The sequence below is a fragment of the Ursus americanus genome, chromosome 19 (genome assembly GCF_024610735.1).
Source record: "Ursus americanus isolate L20-20 chromosome 19, mUrsAme1.1.p, whole genome shotgun sequence".
NCBI lineage: Eukaryota > Metazoa > Chordata > Mammalia > Carnivora > Ursidae > Ursus > Ursus americanus.
In genome coordinates this window covers 14,156,248-14,175,122 of record NC_142145.1, presented here as the reverse complement: position 1 = coordinate 14,175,122, position 18,875 = coordinate 14,156,248, and the positions used below count along the sequence as shown (strand labels likewise).

Below are 18,875 nucleotides of genomic sequence, written 5' to 3'. Positions count from 1 at the left end.
CTGAAATGCCAAAGAGAAGGTTGAAGCTGTCTGGGTGGCAGCTCGCTGAGAAAAATTAACCTCCCCTGGTTTCCTCCCCCGGTTTGAGACTGATCGAGGTCACCTTTTAAAGAACAACCTGTCCATTCTGACCACCTGCAAATGGGGGTGGTTCCTACCAGCGCTTCTTGTTACTACCCGCGGCAGCAGCGCCCCGGGGCCTGGGTGTTCTGCTGGCCCAGGGAGGGTTGATGAAGGTAAGGTTGCACCCTGAACTTCAGTGTCAGAGAATGTGACCTCTCGAAGGGACCCTGGAGAAGATGAATTCCTGCACTTTCCTGAAGGGAAGCTGAGGCCCAAAGCCCCAGAGCTGGCGGACTGTGGGACGGGGAGCCACGTGGTTGCTGCTTCTTGCCAACGCTTCTCTTGACCACGGAGACTTACCCAGCCCATCTCCCCAGCTTGGATTTCTCTGCGGGCTGACGGGGGGTGGGGGGGGTGGGGGGGGGACGAAGGGGCCAGTGGGTAAAGAGGCCTGATGGTTAAGGAAGACAAACCAGTCTTCTAAATAGCAGCCAATACTGTAGAGGAGGAGAAGGCAGGACCAGAAATGACGTGGGTTTAAAAATGGGTTTTCTCTGCCTTTCCTTTCTATTTTTCTTTTTCAATTTACTGTGCAAAGGTTTGAGTTAATTATGCACCTCAGTTCAAGGCACAAGATCATCTTTGTCTTCTCAATGGCCCTCTGTTGCTTTGTTTTTAATTCTCTTTATCTCCAAACTCCAGTCACTTCCGCTGATGGGCAACCATTCTAATCCGTTTATTGGGTATCTTTTTATTTGCATGTGTTCTTGCAAGATGGTATTCTTTTGTGATATACATGAATATATGGATAGATAGATCTCTAAATGATATACATGAGCTTTTAATTTCATTTTGAAACAATTATAGACACACGAGATGTAATAAGAGAAGTAGTACAGAGGCACCTGGGTGGCTCAGTCAGTTAAGCGTCTGACTCTTGGTTTTGTTTCAGGTCATGATGTCAGGGTTGTGAGATTGAGCCCCGCGACAGGCTCCAGCTCAGCATGGAGTCTGCTTGAGGTTCTTTCCCCCTCCCTCTCCATCTGGTCCTCCCCCACCCCACCATGCTCTCTCTCTTTCTAAAACAAACAAACAAATAAATAAAATCTTTAAAAAAAATAGTACAGAGAGGCACATGAAAAGATGTTCAACATCATTGCTCATTAGAGAAATATCAAAACCACAAAGAGATACCATTTCACACCCAGCAGGATGGCTATTATTTAAAACAGACAAAAGACCAAACCAAACCAAAACAAACAAGCATTGGCAAAGATGTAGAGAAATTGGAAAGCTTCTGTATTGCTGGTAGGGGAATAAAATGCTACAGCTGCACTGGAAAATGGCTTGGTACTTCCTCAGAAAACTCAACATAAAATTACCATATGACCAAGCGGCTTCACTCCCAGGTCTATACCCGAAAGTATTGAAAGCAGGGACTCAGATACTTGTAAACCAATGTTCAGAGCGTTATTCACTATAGCCAAAAAGTGGAAACAGCCCAAGTGTCCATCAACAGATGAATATGGATTTTTTTTAAATGCGGTATATGCCTATAGTGGAATATTGTTAAACTGTAAAAAGGAAGGAAATTTTGATCCATGCTATAACATGGGTGAATGCTGAAGATGTTTACTAAGTGAAGTAAGTCAAACACAAAGAACAAATATTATATGATTCCACTTAAATGAGGCGCTTAGAGTAGTCTAATTCATAGACACAGAAAGTGGAAGAGTGGTTAACAGGGACTGGGGGGTAGGGGGATGGAGAGTTATTATTGAATGGGTATGAAGAGTCAAGTTTGGGATGATGAAACCATTCTGAGAAGGACAGTGGTGATGATTGTACAGCAATGTGAATGTACTTGATACCCCTGAACTGTACGCTGCAAATTGATCAAAATAGCAAATTGTACTTACTTTTACATCTTATCACACACACTAGATGACATCTAAAAAAATAGTAGCGATTGGTGCCTGGATGACTCACTCAGTTAAGCAGTCCGCTGTTGATTTCAGCTCAGGTCATGGTCATGATCTCAGGGTCATGGGAGGGAGCCCCACATTGGGAGGGGAGCCTACTTAAGATTCTTTCTCTCTCCCTCTGCTCCTCCCTCCCCCAAATTACAAAACATAAATAAAAATAAAAATAAATAGTAGTAGAGGGGTCCCATGTAAGCTTCTCCCAATGGTGACATCTTACCTGACTATCATGCATTCTCAAAACCCAGATATTGACATTACCATCAAACAACTAACTGGACAACAGATCTTAGGCCAATGTTACCAGTTTTTGCATGGAGTGTTTTTCTTTTCTTTAATGTCTTGATGTATGGTTCTATGACATTTTATCATAGCTTTTTATACTTAACACCATAATCAAAAGGTATGTATATACTTTTGATTTCTCTAAAATTTATGGTATTTTATTTCTCATTTTGCTTCTTACTTTTTGTTGTTGCTGTTGTTAACTAACACTACACGCTTATGATTTATCCATGTTCTTATGTTCTTGGTTCTGTATCTGAGCCATTGCTTCTAATATGAATGATACCCTATATTATGTATCTATCACATTTTACTCTCATTTCTCCCAGTGGACATCCACGTGGCCTCCAATTCTCCACCACCAAAAATAAGATTACAGTAAACATCTTTGAGTTTGTCCCACTATGGTGTTATGTGGGAATTTCTCTGGGACATATTCCTAGAAGCCAAACTGCTGGGATTTTTTTTTTTTTTAAGTAGGCTCCACACTAATCATATAGGCATTTATCACCTCACATCATTACCCGAAGACGAAGGACAAGTACAGTACAATAAGATATTTTGAGAGAGAGAGAGACCACATTCGCATACCTCTTATTACAATTTAGTAGTTGTTGTATTTTATTATTAGTTAGTGTATATCGTTCACTGTGCCTAATTTATAAATTAAATTTTATCATAGGTATTATGTATGGGAAAAACATGGTATATATAGGGTTTGAGACTATCTATGGTTTCAGGAATCTGCTAGGAGTTTTGGAAGGTCTTCCCACTACTGTATTCCTTTGTCTTCACTTTCCAGACAACAGTTGGGATTACCAACTTTCTAATGTTTACAAGTCTGATAAGAGGAACGTGTTTGTTTTAATTTCCATTTCTCTGATTGCTAATGGTTTTGATCATCTCTTTGTAAGATCAGCTAATTTTATTTTTTAAAGATTTATTTATTTGAGAGAGAGAGAGAGAGCACAAGCAGGGGGAGGGGCAGAGAGAAAGAGAGAATTGAAGCCGATTCCCCACTGTCCACAGACCCTGACGTGGGGCTTGATCTCAGGACCCTAAGATCATGACCTGAGCAGAAATCAAGAGTTGGGTATTTAACCAACTGAGCCACTCAGGCACCCCTTCATAAGCTTATTAGCTTTTTAAAACTGCCTCTCTGTGTCATGGACTAAACCGTCCTAATCCCCAGTACCTCAGATTATGACCTTATTTGAAGACAGGATCATTGCAGCTATAACCAAGTTAAGATGAGGTCATTGGAGTGGGCTCTACTCCAGTATGACTGGTGTCCTTATGGGAAGGGGAACTTTGCACACAAACATGGATATGCACACAGGGTAGACTGTGGGGAAAGACACAGGGAAAATGCCATATGAAGATCGGAGCTGTGCTGCCACAAACCAACCAATGTCTGGGAAAACCACACCTGCAGAAGGCAAGGAAGAATCCTTCCTTTGCAGGGGCCAGAGTATTGCTTAGCTGAGACCTTCCCTTCAGACTTTTGGCCTCCTGGACTGTGAGAAAATACATTGCTGTTGTTCTAAGCCTCCAGTTTGTGGCATTTTGTTATAGAAGCTCTAGGAAACTAAATACACGCTGTGAATTGCCGGTGCATAGCATTTGCCCATTTTCCAGGGGGATCCCGCTTCTCCTATGAATGTGCGGACGCTGCTCGTGGGCTCCAGACTCCCCGTCGTTGTTTGCTCTTCTCCTTCTCTCCATCAGCCCCACTGCTCCCCTGGGCTGCTTTGAGAACAACATTTCAAGAAGGGAAGAACAATCTAGGCAATGAGAGGTGAGAGGGAATGAGGGAGCAGGGGTATTTTGAGACAGAGGTGGCTTTGTGATGCCTCCAAACAGAAGTGGGAAGGCAGTCCTGGATTGGAGGAAAATCAGCCTGAAGACAGTGAGAATCCCCTGTGATTCCCTAATTGCCTAGAACACTTTATTTCCAAACGTCTCATACCCACCTATAACTAAGACCCGTGAGTGAGTGTCAGCTGCATCCCCAAGCCATTTGGGGACCAGGCTCACAGGCGCTTCAGGCCACCCAGGGCCCCCCTCCAATGAAGCCGGCAGTTTGCCTCATGCCCACACACAGGGGTCTAGCAGTATTGGGCCCCAGGGAACAATTCATGCAGCAGGCCAATTTAGGTCTTCTTTTAAAAAAATTTTTTTTTTTTTGAGAGAGAGAAAGAGAGTACATGCATGGGGTGGGGAGGCAGATGCAGGAGGGGAGATAATCCAAGCAGACTCCATGCTGAGACTCCCAGCACCCCAAGATCACAACCTGAGCCAAAACCGACCATACCACCTGGGTGTCCCCTTGTTAGGTCTTCTGTACTCCATCTTCTGATTTGGTTTCCCGAACCCTTCAGAATATCCAAGGAGGAAGGCCATGAAATATCCAAAAGCTGTTTGCTTTTTAAAAGACACTTTCATTGCCAGAGATGAACGCTGTTGAGCAGAAAGGCTGAGGCTGTTTAGAAGAAGGCGGCTCCGGCAGGTGTGGGTTGGACTAGGGCTAGAAGCAGGTGCCGCTGAGTTAGATTCTGCCCAGGATGTGGTTCTAAGACAGGCCAGTTTCATCCGTCATTGATTTTTACTTCCCTAAACTGTGCCATCTCCTTACTTCTCATGGTACCTTTCCCAAGAGGCCTCTCGAACTTCTCCATGAGTCCCCAAACACACGGCACCCGGATTTCCAGTGCTTGAGAATACTCCCTAAAGAACACCCCCCTCCCCCGTCCGCTTCGGATGTGGCATGGAGATGAGCACATAGAGGGTCCTATGCACAAGCAGCTCAACATTTACTCCCACTGAGAAAAGCAAGAAGATTCCATCTATACACCTTTTGCACATGAAGATTTTAATTTTTTCTTTTTCTTTCTTTTCTTTCTTTCTTTCTTTCTTTCTTTCTTTCTTTCTTTCTTTCTTTGTATTGCTCTCTCTTGAAAAAGATCCAGTGACATAACCGGGAATACTTACAGAGCTCTTGCAAGTTTGGAGAACTCAATTTAGTGTAAGTGTTTTGGTGAAGAACCGTCCCTTTAAAGGATGCCATTCGTCAGTTTAACAAATGAGCATTGCCTGTACTTCAAGGCACTTGGCGGCTGTATTTTTTAATAAAATATTGCTGATGAACCAAACTGACTCACCCCTATTTATATGAAATTTAAGGTTCTGTATTAGGTTTAATAGTCTTGGGGTGGGAACTCCACTGCAAGACATAAAATTTAGAAGCCATAAAAGAAAATGTGCAGATGTGAATGTATAATAACAATTTTTAAAAAAAGATTTTGCCTGGCAACAACAAAAAAGAGGCAAACAAAAGCAAATTAAAAGACAAGAGGTAGACCGGGAGGAGACAGCGTGTGCAGCATGCATAAGGTATCAGGTCAACAGCCACACTATTCAAAGAGCTTCTACAAACCTGAAGAAAAGACCAAAAAAAGGGCGGGAGGAAGGTGAGGGATAAGAACAGGGAATTTATAAAAGAAATACAAATAGCAAAAGGATTTGTGAAACGATATGCAAGTTGCTAAAGAAATAAAAATCTAAAGTATAACACTTTCCTTCTTATATTGAGAGAAAAAAGTTTCGCTGTGTGGGGGAAACTGAACTTTTATATACTGGTAGTAGACAAATAAATTGGTATTTTTTTGGAAGGCATTTTTGTAGTGCCTCTTAAACTTTAACATATAGGTACCTAGGAATTTAGAAGCCCATATCTAGATATGTATTCTACGATAATGCTTAAGCATGTATACACCAATACATTTACAAGGGGAATAATAAAAAAAAATATGGTACATTCATTCAACAAATACCACGTACCCCTCAAGAAGAATAGAGTGTCACCACAAATACTGAAACTGAGGGGCGCCTAGGCTCGGACGGTTGAGTCTGACTTTGGCTCAGGTCACAATTTCAGGGTCCTGGGATTGAGCCCCACATCGGGCTCCAAGCTCAGTGGCGACTCTGTTTGTCCCTCTCCCTCGGCCCCTCCCCCTGCTTGTGTGCACGTGCTCTCTCTCAAATAAATAAATAAAATCTTTAAAAAAATAAAAATAAATAAATACTGATCTGAAAGATGTCTGTGATACTTTGTTACAGGGAAGAATCAAATTGCAGAATAAGAGCTACATATGTAATGTATTCCCCGGATCCCGTTCCGGGGCTGACATCACGAGGGGGTTGGATAAATGCTTTGTTGGAGACGACCGGCTTCATACTTTCCCGCTCTATGCAGCTGCAAGGTTAATGTGGCTTTTTTCATGGTGCAAGCTCAGTCTTTAGTCTACTCTCAGAACCCAGCTGCAAAACAGTTTGTGGAAAGCAAAAGTATAAGGGGGCAGAAACTCTCCCCCACGTCTGGTCTGGCTTCTCCTGACTACAGCTGCCACAGCGGCCACCGGCCTGTCCCAGGCTGCCGACTCTCACCTCGGTTCACCAGGAAGAGCCCAGAACTGAAAGACGGAGGGGTAACGTTGGTGCGGGGCAGAGAGGGGGCACTCGAGGGGGCATCAAGAGAGGCGAAGCATGGGACGTGAAAGCGTGAGGAATTTCCCGAAAGCCATCAGGAAGAAACACACAAGATGAGACATTTGCACACAGAACAAGATTCACAAAGGCCGGATGACTTGGTCTCGCCTTGCAACTGCTTCTGCCCTGGCCACAAAGCCCTCTTTGAAGATGACCACGAACACACAAATCTTTCGTAAGGGAGAGCGGCAAACATGAATAAAATAAACTCCTTGAAATAAATCTCCAACTGGATTTGCAAGCTTTGGCTCACAAGCACGCATCGAGAGGCGGCTTTCAGATGGGCATCTGATATCCCAATGACTTGCCTCCCTCTTCGATGTGGGGGCTTATTATCAAAAGCTAGTGTTTGTCCAAGTCTTACTACGTGCCATTATTCTAAGCTCTCTGTGTATGTTAACTCTTTTCATCTCCCCCCCCCATACCGGTAAGGCAGGAGCCCCATTCTATAGTTGTCCGCGTGGTTAAGTAATAGTCTGAGATCTTTCAGTTACACCCCCCAGACACCCACCCTATTACCTCCCCTGCTCAGAAGCCCCAAACTCCTTTCCCTTCAGCCTTTTTTTTTTTTTTTATTTGCAGGCCCAAGATGTTGAACTTCAGATGGCAGAACAGAAAAGAGTTTTTCCTCCCCTACGCATCTGAGCTGGGACATGATGGGTACCCAGGAGCTAGCCCAGCTGCAGTGGATGGGAAGGAGAGGCAAGCAGAAGGAGCGCAAGAAAAGGCCCAGAAGTCAGCGGGGTGTTAAAAGGTATTAAAAGAAATTGTGCTCACCTATCGGCTGAGGAGGACAGTGTAGGTGACAGAGATGAGGTCAGGGCCCAGCTCACCGCCTATCTTCAAGGCCCAGCTTTTAGACCGCCCAGCTTGGGGGTCTAAGGTGGTGCAAAGTCTTCAAGGAGTTTTAAGTGGAAATGGACAGGCTGGGATTTCAGTTTGGGGAGCAATAGTGTGGGGGGCAGGATGGAGGCACCAGGCAGGAGACAAGGTATCAGTTAGGGGGCTGTTGCGGTTATCCGCATGAGAAATGTCAGTGAGCCGACCTGGAAGGCCAGCGGTGGGTTGCAGGGAAAGAGACAAATTAGAGGCATTTAAAAAGAGAGCGCCGAGTGCATAAAATGAAGGACGAGTAGCTGTGAGTGAGAAAAAGAAGATGTTAAGAGACAATTTTGAAAGAAAAAAAAGGTAAAATCATGACTCATAAGGATATAAGATGAACACATGTTAAAGATTTTATTTTACCCATAAAGAAGAAACCAGGCAGATGTTATAAGTGGTTCCAGGGAGAAATTGAAAAATAGACACATTTATAGATGAGGAATATTGAAATGAATGTCCAAATGGAGGCGAAACCAGTGAAGAGAATTCAGCCGACCTCTACAAGATAGAACCGAATCTGCACATCTACGGCTAAGGATTATTCTGCAATCTATCAGTTACCCCATGCAACTGGAATACTCAGAGCTGGGTCCTCTAGACAATGCACGTTTCCATGGAAGCATGAATTCTTCCCTGCAGCAGGATGACGCCATGATGTCTGACTTGGACACCCAGGCAGGTGGTCGTGGCATGTGCTCTACAGGGAATCTATATCCCAGAGAAGAGGTTGTGAGAACGGAAGGAAGAAAGGATGACCAATGGACTTGATCACCCTTCAGGGACTATCACTCACACCTGATGGCAGACACCTGAAAGATACTAAGGAGACACTGTTCAAAGGAGGGGAGGGATACCAGTGGACAGGCATAAAGGACTACACGCCTAATGCTAGTAGTGGTTGTCCTGTTTTGAGTTCAAGGATAAAGTACCCGGGGCTCAGTGGCTTTAGATTTTGGGGGAGGCATTGGGCTGGAAGAGCCTCTCCTGCTCTCCACCACAGTTGACCTTTATGAGCACCATTTTACAGAAGGTTCTGGATAAGCGCTATAGTGTATTCCAAACAGATCTTGATGAGAAGAACTTCTAGTGTGGCTGTTTCAAATTTGGAACGCATTTTTCTACTGGAAAGAATGTCACCCGCATGACCACTTTCCAACCCAACAAGTATGCTCTGTTTGAAGACTCCTCAGTAAGGGCTGGCTTTCCAAACCAAAAGTGGAAAATGTGAAGTGCAGAGGATTGTCTTTAATTTGTCAATTTATGGCAAAGACATATAAAAATTATTTTTAAAAATTAAGTCGGTTTTATGACTTCCATGTATTGAAAGCAATAAAATTGACTATAGCTCGGAGCTACCCCGGGCATTTTAGATCCTATGGTTAGAGGCAGGGGTAGTTTTAATAGCATATATTGGATTTGTTTGTTTGTTTTTTTACTAAGTAAAACAATGTGGTGTACTAGTAATAATTAAATAGAACCAGAAAACAGGAAGACGAAACGAGAGTAGCAGTTGTTTGTGCGGCTTCTGGAAGGAATTCTATGTTTTTCGGCCTCTGCTCCTCTCCGTTCCTCATAGCAAGTGACATCAGGCCCTTACAAACAGGCCCATCCCTCCCCATCTAGGAGGCTCTTCAATAGAGGTTGTCTGGATGCTTCTAGCTGTCCGTGGTAGGTTCTGGGTCCTGACCCCTGCTACAGAGACCTAGCTATGGGAGGGGTTGGGGTTCAAGGTCTATAAACAAGATCTGCCTTGCTCTGGCCAGTTCCCTTCCCTGTGCCCTCACCCAGAGATTAGGACCCTGCTCCCTCCTGAAGCTCCCCTCTGAGGTCAGCTGCCCGTCTGGCCGGACTTTGAACACTGCCTCCACCACTCTCTGCAGCCGTGTTCTGCTTGCTTATTGGAACATCCTGACCTCCAGGGTCAGGCCTACCCACTCACCCCATGCTGAGAGCCACAGGACTCCGGCCTGCACTTGAATCCTTCCGAAGCTCTGCCTTGGACTCCACACCAAACCTCAGCCCAACACCAGCTGCGGGTGGCTGCCGAGCAGCAACATGGCCATGGCGGCCAAGTCCCATGCTTGGCTCCGTCCGGCCTACTTGTCGGTCCACACATCTCTGGGTCACGTCTGTCTTCACTCCGAAAATCTAGTTAATGCTGGGTCATAGCACTGTTTAAATGTATATCAAAATTGAAATCTGTCCTTTCTTCACAGATTCATTTACCACGGAAAACATCAAGGGGCACGGAGAGCCTTTGGCTCAAGCTGGCTTATTCTTCACTCAGTCATCCCTTTGGACAAGCTGAAATTTCAGTCTGCAGAAATTGTCTTAGACTGCGCTCTGCCCTCCTGCTTTCACTCTGAAGATCCACGATGTCTAATGTCAACAACATTGCTGAGCTTTACTTTCCATAGTTTGTGTCATATAGAAGATGTACTGTTTAGTTTTATAAAAATACTTTTAGATCACATATTCACCCTTCTTCTCCCCAACATTGGAAATCACTATCCCACACACATGGATATGTGCATGCTTATTGATTAACTTAGACTGGCAGGTGGAGTCCAGCTCCCCTTGATCTTCCTTTCCATAATAATACCAGAGACAGTTATTGATCACTTCCCATGTGCCAGGTACTGTTCTAAGGGCCTTGTATGCACTCTCAGTCCATCCTCCTCAGTCTCATGAAATAGATCCTCTGATGAGCCCTAACTGTTGCGTGAGAAATCAGAGGCTAAGGGAGGTAAGCAATTTGCCAAGCCTCACAGTTAATGTAGGGGTGGGGGGCAGAGCAAGATGGGAGTTGAAGTTGGGTGCCTGTGGGTATTTTAAATCTCAGCATCATCACTGCACCCCCGACCCCTGGGATGGCAGCAGGAATAGAGAGGGTCCTCAACACATGCTTATCGAGTGAATGAATGCCTAACTCCTCCTTCCTTAGGATTCAACACCAACTAGCACAGATGATGCATCTATTTTGTACCAGCCACTGTGCTTTGACATGAAGAAGCTGTTAATGGTTCATCTAAGATAATATCCATAATTAGAAATTAGAAAACAATCATCATATGGCAGAACCAAGTCTAGAATAGACTTTTTTTTTTTAAATAGAACTGCCATGGTGAGTCAATTGTCCTTTTCGGCTTGGAAAGGGAATGATAAAGATGAAGTTGGAGAAAAGGGTTTGTTTTTTAATATAATGGAGGAAAACTGAAAAAGAAAAGAAAATCAAAGAGGATGTGTAGCAGCCCACAGGATGTTACAGATACAAGTCTAAATTAAATTCAGGTGGGGTGCCAAAGAGGAAGTCCCTGTTTCCTCTTCTGGTGGTTTAAAATATCCCTCCCCTTGCCAAAGCTCATGGGGATCCTAAATCACACCTGAGAGTGGCCACTGGAGAGAGAACCTCAGGCAACGGTCAAGAGCTCTGGCTCTGGGAGCAGCCCCGCCGGGCTTCAGATTTCATCTCCGCCCACTCACAGCCTATTTGACTTTGATGAAGGACAATGACACCCACCCTGCGAGATTAGGTCTAACACTAAACGTAGTTTCTTGGCATTCAGTACATAGTAGCTATTATACTTGTTATTAATTATGACTACTTACTAATAAAATATACAATGACATTTTAAAAGCATTTTGGAGAGAAACAAAGCCTCCCGTGGAGGTCAATTGACAAAGACCCATTATTCAAAATGCACATGACATATTTGCAGAAGCAGAGAAAGGAGTCACTCCTGAGAGTCCTAAAACCAAGAAATGAATATTCCTACCCGGATGTCCTGGGGCAAGACAATATGGTGCAACCAATCAAATAGACAAAAATATCCCCAGATCTGGAGGAGAAGCAAATTCCAGGCCAGAACCATTTCCTTGTTGACACTAATTCAGAGTTCAAGCCAGTTTCCTCAGTAAAGAGGAATTGATATTTGTAAGAGAACTCATTTTATATCTCTAATAGTTCCTCACATATAACACCTGTGAATGATCACTATTACAGTCTGTGGTTTCAGCCACTTTCAAATTATTACATTGTTTTTATAAGATCTGGACTTAAAAAAAATAAAGACCTGGAGTTTAAATATTCCTGCAGGTATTCATTCTCTCAGAGATACCTCCTGTGGAGTTGCCTAGCCTCCCCCAGTCCAGGTCCTACAGCAGAGGGGAAAAACTAACTCAGCTTATTTCTGATTCAGAGTGAGACAAGTTGCACGGTGTTGGGGTGGAAAATTTTTCCCTTCTTCCCTTCTAGGTTCTTTGCCTGTTCAAACAATTAGAATGATATAAGACAGATTAACAGGAGAAGAACAAATTTAATCAGGTACAATCAGGACACCTCTGTAAAGATATGTAGACTCAAGAGGCAGCCAGGTAATTGGCTTGAGCTGAGGGGAGGGAGAGGGGTTGGGGATACAAAGGGGAGGAAGGCCATTCACTGGAAGGGAGAGGAGAGGTTTGAAAAACAAAGATGGCCCAATCAGGTCTGTAAATTTCTTCAGTAGGAGAGGAATCTCTGCTAATACTCTCTTCCTAGTACAGGCTCCCTTTTCAGTGTAAATTCAGGCAGTCCAGGGGGTGGTAAACAGTTTTTCCTGAACCTGCTGGATTTTGATTGCCCTTAGCTCAAAACAATTCTCATGCTACAGTGGCATATTTTGGGGAGACTTGTTCTGAACCCTTTCAATAGTCCTAGGAGAAAGGTCACCTAAAGTGAAATTCACTAAGCAGTCAGGACAAAAATCAGAGGGAAAAAAGTCATTTTTTAATACCTCCTTCTCTGTGATTCCCATATTTAATTCATCAGCAGGTCCTGTCAATTCTCCCCTCAAGACAATGTGAATCCCTCATCCTCCTTCCTCCCTTGCTCCATTTTTATGGCAAACACCTCTCCCCCTTGGTTCCTTCAAACCAATTCTCCATTCCACAGCTAGAACGATCCCTTTAAACCTGAACTCATCTCACCGACCTGTACTTCCTTTCACTGTACGATTAGCAAACCCCTGGAGTCCTCCCATGGCTGCGTGGCTCACGCTCACTCCTATCCCTCACCCTGGATTCCTTCCAGTTTGTCAAACAGGTCACTCTCTGAGCGCCTTCATACAGCCTGTTCCCTCTCCCTGGAATTCATTTTTCCTACTTTCTAGGTCCAACCTATTCTCAGGTCTTAGCTCCAAAGTCACATCTTTAGGAAGGCTGTTCCCAACCAGCGCAGTTTAAATTAGGTCTCTCATTTCTTTCCTTAATATCATTTATCACAATTTGTAATTTGTGTGTGTGCACATGCACGAATGTGTATTATGTGTATATACACAACATATACATGCATATACGTTCTAGACCAACATTTTAAGTACTTGTCTCTGTGTTAAGACTAAATTCTCGGGAGGCAGGAACCATGCCCTGTGTTCACTACCATGCACCCAGCATCTCGCAGAATGTATATGACATGAAGGGAGTCACTAAATACGAGCTAAACAACTAGATAAATTCCTTGAAAGGGAGAAAGAAAGAGGCAGGGATGAGCAGTTCCTAGCATTAACTACCAAGATAATGATTCTCCTGGGAAAGGAGGCAATATTTAACCAGCTGTCAACAGATGCAGGAAATTTGAAAACAAAGTATTTTATTTAAAACACATTCTATGGGCTTTCTTTAACCATTCAGCATAGCACACACAATCAAGAACTCAAAAGAGCAATGAGATGAAGCAATGTCATCGCAATTCACAGGTGTAGTCCCTTCTGTGTCCATTTCTTATACTTATAAACACAAAAGAGAGGATTTGATGGCCAGGACAAAGAAATTGGTGCTGGCAAACAGTTACATGCTGCTGATTTGTGTGTTTTCTGAGCTTTCTCACAAACAATAGGCTATTTTTGCCTGAACTTGTGAGCGCTAACCTAACACCCTAGATCTCACTGTTTTTATTTATTTTTTAAAGTATTTATTTATTTTAAAGAGAGAGAGCGCGCACATGCACACATGCATGCACCTGGTGGGGAGGGGCAGAGGGAGAGAGAGAATCTCAAGCAGACTCCTGCTGAGCATGGAGCCCAATGCAGGGCTTGATCCCATAACCCTGAGATCACGACCTGAGCCAAAACTAAGAGTTGGACTTACTTAACCTACTGAGTGACCCAGGTGTCCCAGATATCACTGTTTTTAATGGTTGGCTTTGATGCTTATTTCCATTTTATCCCTTTTACTGATAGACTTGGAAGTTAGCGGCAGTAAGCACAGGCAATGTTTAGAATGCAGGATTCAGGCCCAAGAAGGTGGTAACAATGATTCCCTTCCCAGAAGAACCTTAGAAAAAAGAGAATTCTTTCCCAAACCCATGCCCATTGGTTCTATATTCCAGAAGCAATTAATTTTCTATGCTCCCACTGTGGGAAAATGTTTGGTCTCAAGGGAAACAAGCCAATTAAGCAGTTGCTTAAGGGTGAAACCAAAATAAGTTAGGAAATTTTAATGGTACCACTAATTGTTCCTCCTGAAATCTCACAAGGAGGACACTCAGATGGAAATTTGGCATATAGATACCATCAGTGGCCACCATGGAATGCAGTGACATACAGCCTGATGCGATTCAGCCGTCTGTGGTCGCGAAGGACTCTGCCCTCTGATAATGCTTTGGGGGACATAAGGTAGAAAATGTGGGGCGCCTGGGTGGCTCAGTCGTTAAGTGTCTGCCTTTGGCTCAGGGCGTGATCCCAGCGCTGTGGGATCGAGCCCCACATCGGGCTCCTCCGCTAGGAGCCTGCTTCTTCCTCTCCCACTCCCCCTGCTTGTGTTCCCTCTCTCGCTGGCTGTCTCTATCTCTGTCAAATAAATAAATAAAATCTTTTTTTAAAAAAAAAGGTAGGAAATGTGTTGAGCTGTAGAGAGCACGTTAGGTATTAGGTAAGCTGGGAACACATGGGCTGTTAGACCCTGGTTATCCAAGTCCATGGTCTGCTGTCTCCTTCACGGTAATGGGATCTCACAAGGTAGAGGGCTTGGCCCACTTTTGCTTCATGGAACATTCTTGACCTGCTGGACTTCTCATTATCTTCACGGGTTTCTTGGAAGTCCAACCCTGCCCTGGCTCTGCAGGGGTGAGGATCACAGTGGTAGGATATGTTCAGAATGCCGTGGAATGAAAAGCTGCGCAACTTTCTAAAATGTTCCGATGAAATGGAAAAGAAAATTAAAAATTTAAGCCTCTTACAGTATAAATAGTGCCAAGCATGCCTTGCAATTTGGAGAGGCTTGCCCATTAAAAAAGAAGAAGAAGAAGAAGAAAGAAAAGGAATCTAGAAAGCTGAGCACATATGAAATGAAGTACAAAGAATACTGAGAATACTAAGGTGGAAGTTAAGGGAGACCATGATTCTGCTCCCAGTGTGTGGTGATCGGCTCATACTCTCACCCGGGGCCTCACTGTCCTCACTGCATTTAATGTCACCCACCCTCCCTTTCCCATGAAGTTGCTCTGAGTTCAAATCATGCCGATGACCCTAGAAGTCCCCTTGAAAAGTATGAAGGACTTCCGTAAATGCCTGATATTAGCCAATTAGCCCTACCTGAACTGGAGGGAAGGGGGAGAGTGCAATGTCCCAGGCCACTCCCGCCTGCCTCCGCTCCCAAGGCCTAATTTCTCACGGAGTAGGAAGGAAAACCATGACTCCTGTCTCGCCAGCCTGTTATAGCAATTCTTTCTTGCTGTAACCAATCTCTGATACCCACGTGGCATCATGCTTTCATCTTAATAAAGTAGGAGCACTCTCTCACCAGGGTACCTGCAGAAATCTTTGACGGCAGAGCTCAGGGTCCTCACTTTTCTGTAGCCCATTCAGAATTAAATGCTTCTCCCAGGGGCGCCTGGGTGGCTCAGTCCGCTGAGTGTCCGACTTTTGATTTCTGCTCAGGTTCTGATCTCGAGGTTGTGGGATCGAGCCCTGCATCGGGCTCCCTGCTGGGTGTGGAGCCTGCCTAGGATTCTCCCTCTCCCTCTCTCTCTAATAAAACAAATAAAATTAAAAATAAATAAATGCTCTTCTGATGCAGCTCCACATCCTGGGGCCAAACATCTATTAGCATGTCGTCTGTGCATTTCTGTGTCCTGCTAGGCTGGGGGACCCTGGGGACCCAAGGCAATGTCTTCTTTGACTTCAGTTCCCTGAGATTGGCCAGCCCGCTGTCTGGCACATAGTGGGAACTTGATCACATTTTCCCCTAATTGAGCATAATTGTCCTTTTTTTTTCTTTTACACCATTCTTTTGAGTTCTAGGCATAACAGCTGAAAACAATATTTTGCTGTTCACAATTTGGAAAATTGGAAATTTGCCACTGAGGTGAGCAGAAATTTCCACGCGGTTATTTTTCTTCCTCGGCATTAGGAAAGCAGTGTTTCCTGACAAATACTATTCTCCTATGTGATGAAAGGATCGTAGAGCTGGAGCAGGAATGTTGGGGGACAAACAACATTTGTTATTGTGACTGTACACAAACCAAAAGGACTTTTTTGGCTTCTCTAACCCAGGTGGCTTTCCACGGCTCACTTCTTTAATGACTGTGCAACCAAAAACTGTAGTTCTCTTGTTGCTTAGCTTTTCCACATGCATTCAATATTTACAGGATTTCAAAAATTCTTATTCATTTGAAAGTAATAAATTTTGATGAAAATATTGGTAACAGTGAAATTGTAGATTATGTGTAACATGATTTGCTTATTGCTTATGAATGATAAGGTTTGGAAACACACATAGCCAACTATCAATTCAGTGGGAGGAGAAAAGGAAGACTACGGATAAATTTTGCTTTCTAATTTACTTACGTATTTTTTTCTGCTTAATATGAAAAACTAAAAGACTTAATACATGCTGGACACGGTTTGAAGTGTTGCACATGTATTGACTTTCTATTTTAGGTTTTATTATTATCCCCCCATTTTATAAAGGAGAAAACTGAGGCACAAACAGGGTGGGAACTTGCCCAAAGTCACACATTAATAAATGGCAGAGCTATAACCTCACCATGTAGCCTGATTCCAGAATTCAAACAATCATTATGCTATATTGCTTCATATTCTCTACTAATCATAGAAGACTATGAAGAATTACTGAGTGCTAATAATTTGAATATTTTAGCTGAGCCATGTGACCTCAGTTGAGTCATTCAACTCCTCAGGACAATGTAGTATAGAATTTAACCTTGCCCCAAAAGAGACCTGGCCTTTGCCCTTGAGTTCTAGGAAGTAATTGCTATAGGAAATTTTTTGTTTAGAGTGGCAGCTGGCCATGCCAAAAGGACCAACGACGTGATTTAAGGTAGGCGCTTTATGTCACCACCTGGGCAATCAATCAATCATACCTATGTAATGGAGCCCCAGTAAAAACTCTGAAGCCCAAGGTTTGGATGAGCTTCCCTGGCTGGAAATTCTCCATGTGTATCATCACCCATCAACGCCAGGAGATTGATGTGTCCTGACTCCATGGGAAAAGAACAACAGAGGCTTTGCCTTTGGAACCCTTCTGAGCTCCACCCTGTCTCTTCCTTTGACTATTATATCTTATGTATATCCTTTCTCTGTAATAAGCCATAACCATGAGTATATAGCTTTCAGTGAGTTCTGTGAGTCTCTCTAACAAACTATTGAATCAGAGAGTGGTTTGGGAGCCCCCGACCTTGCGGTTGATGCCAGAAGTGCAGGGTAGTCTTGTATGGAGACTGTCCTCTTTACTCGTGTCATTGCCCCTAGCTCTGTACAGTGCCTCAGTTTCCCCAGGGTCTCAGTAGAATTGTAAAGGCTGTTATTTCCCAAATCCCAATTCACCAGGTCCAAGTGGTTGGACCTCACTCAACATTGTTTTGACTACTTGCAAAATGAGGGCACCTGTTGTGCACTTTAGTTCTGGGTGGAGACCATCAATGCTACACTCATCAGCCAATAGACTCCAACCACCTTAGTTCATGACAACAGCTCCTGGCTCATGTCTTTACCAAAAGTAATAATATGAACAGCCACCTTTACCTACTTTTCCAGGCAACGTGTTTGTCATATTCTTATTTGATTCTCACAATGGCTCAAAAAGTTGGGTAGCATTATTTGCCCATTTTTTAGGCAAAAAAAAAAATAGGTCATTTTTAGGCAAAAGATTATTTCTTTTAGAGAGAGAGAGAAAAAGCACTAGTGTGAGGGGCAGAGGGAGAGGGAGAATCTCAAGCAGACTCCGTGCTGAGCGCAGAGCCCAATGTGGGGCTTGATCTCGTCACACTGAGATCATGACCTGAGCTAAAATCAAGAGTTGGGCACTTAACCAACTGCCCCGCCCACGCGCCCCTGCCCATTTTTCTTAGAGCAGGAAAGTATGCCTTACGGCGGTTAAGCATTTTACCCTGAAAATAGTTTGGTGGACAGAATAATGGTTCCCCAAAGATGTCCATGTCCTAATCCTCAGATCCTGTGCAGGTGTCCCCTTCATGGCAAAGAGACTGCCTGTGTGATTAAGTGAAGGATCTTGGGATGGAGAGATCATCCCGGATTATTCAGGTAGGTCCGACATAGTCAGAAGGGTCCTTAAAAGAGGGAGGCAGGAGGGTCAGCGTGACCAGGAAAACAGAGATTGCAGTGACAGGAGGAAGGAACCACAAGCCAGGGAATGCAGGCAGCCTCTAGAAGTCCACAAAGGCAAGGAACAAATTCTCCCCTAGAGCCTCCAGGAAAGAACACAGCCCAGCCAACACCTCCATTTTAGAGCTCCAGAACCATAAGATCACAAATTTGTGTTGTTTTTAACTACTAAGTGTGTGGCGATTTATTTTTGCAGCCAGGAGAAACTAATGCACATAGCTGTTAAAGGGTTGGTCGGGATTTGAACTTCAGCAGTCTGCCTCCAAGGATCAGCTTTTACCTCCATATTCCCATCCCCAATCACCAGCCCCATCGGATCTGGGATCCTACTGACATTTTCAATGTCCAGGGGCTACAGTTCTTCTCTGCAGTTTCCAGGGAGACCACAAAGTTGTGGAGTCCTGCGGCCAACATAGAGATGAGGAGGTTGGCAGTGGCAGGCTGGCCCGTATGCTCAGGCTCCCTGAACCTGTTTCCTCCCTTGTAAGACGGGACA

The 18,875-nt window shown here is 44.0% G+C and overlaps 1 long non-coding RNA gene across 3 annotated transcripts; it reads left to right on the top strand.

Moving 5' to 3' along the window:
- The first annotated feature begins 5 nt into the window (after positions 1-5).
- On the top strand, positions 6-11,847 carry LOC123787437 (uncharacterized). Of its 3 annotated transcripts, XR_006778217.2 has the most exons (5): positions 6-236; positions 3,969-4,128; positions 5,294-5,355; positions 7,461-7,632; positions 9,977-11,847. It is a non-coding gene; the product is annotated as an uncharacterized LOC123787437 (long non-coding RNA). The 3 variants fall into 3 exon arrangements; XR_006778219.2 differs by lacking the exon at positions 5,294-5,355 and having other exon boundaries at positions 8-236; XR_006778218.2 differs by lacking the exons at positions 3,969-4,128; positions 5,294-5,355 and having other exon boundaries at positions 9-236.
- Positions 11,848-18,875: the final 7,028 nt, after the last annotated feature.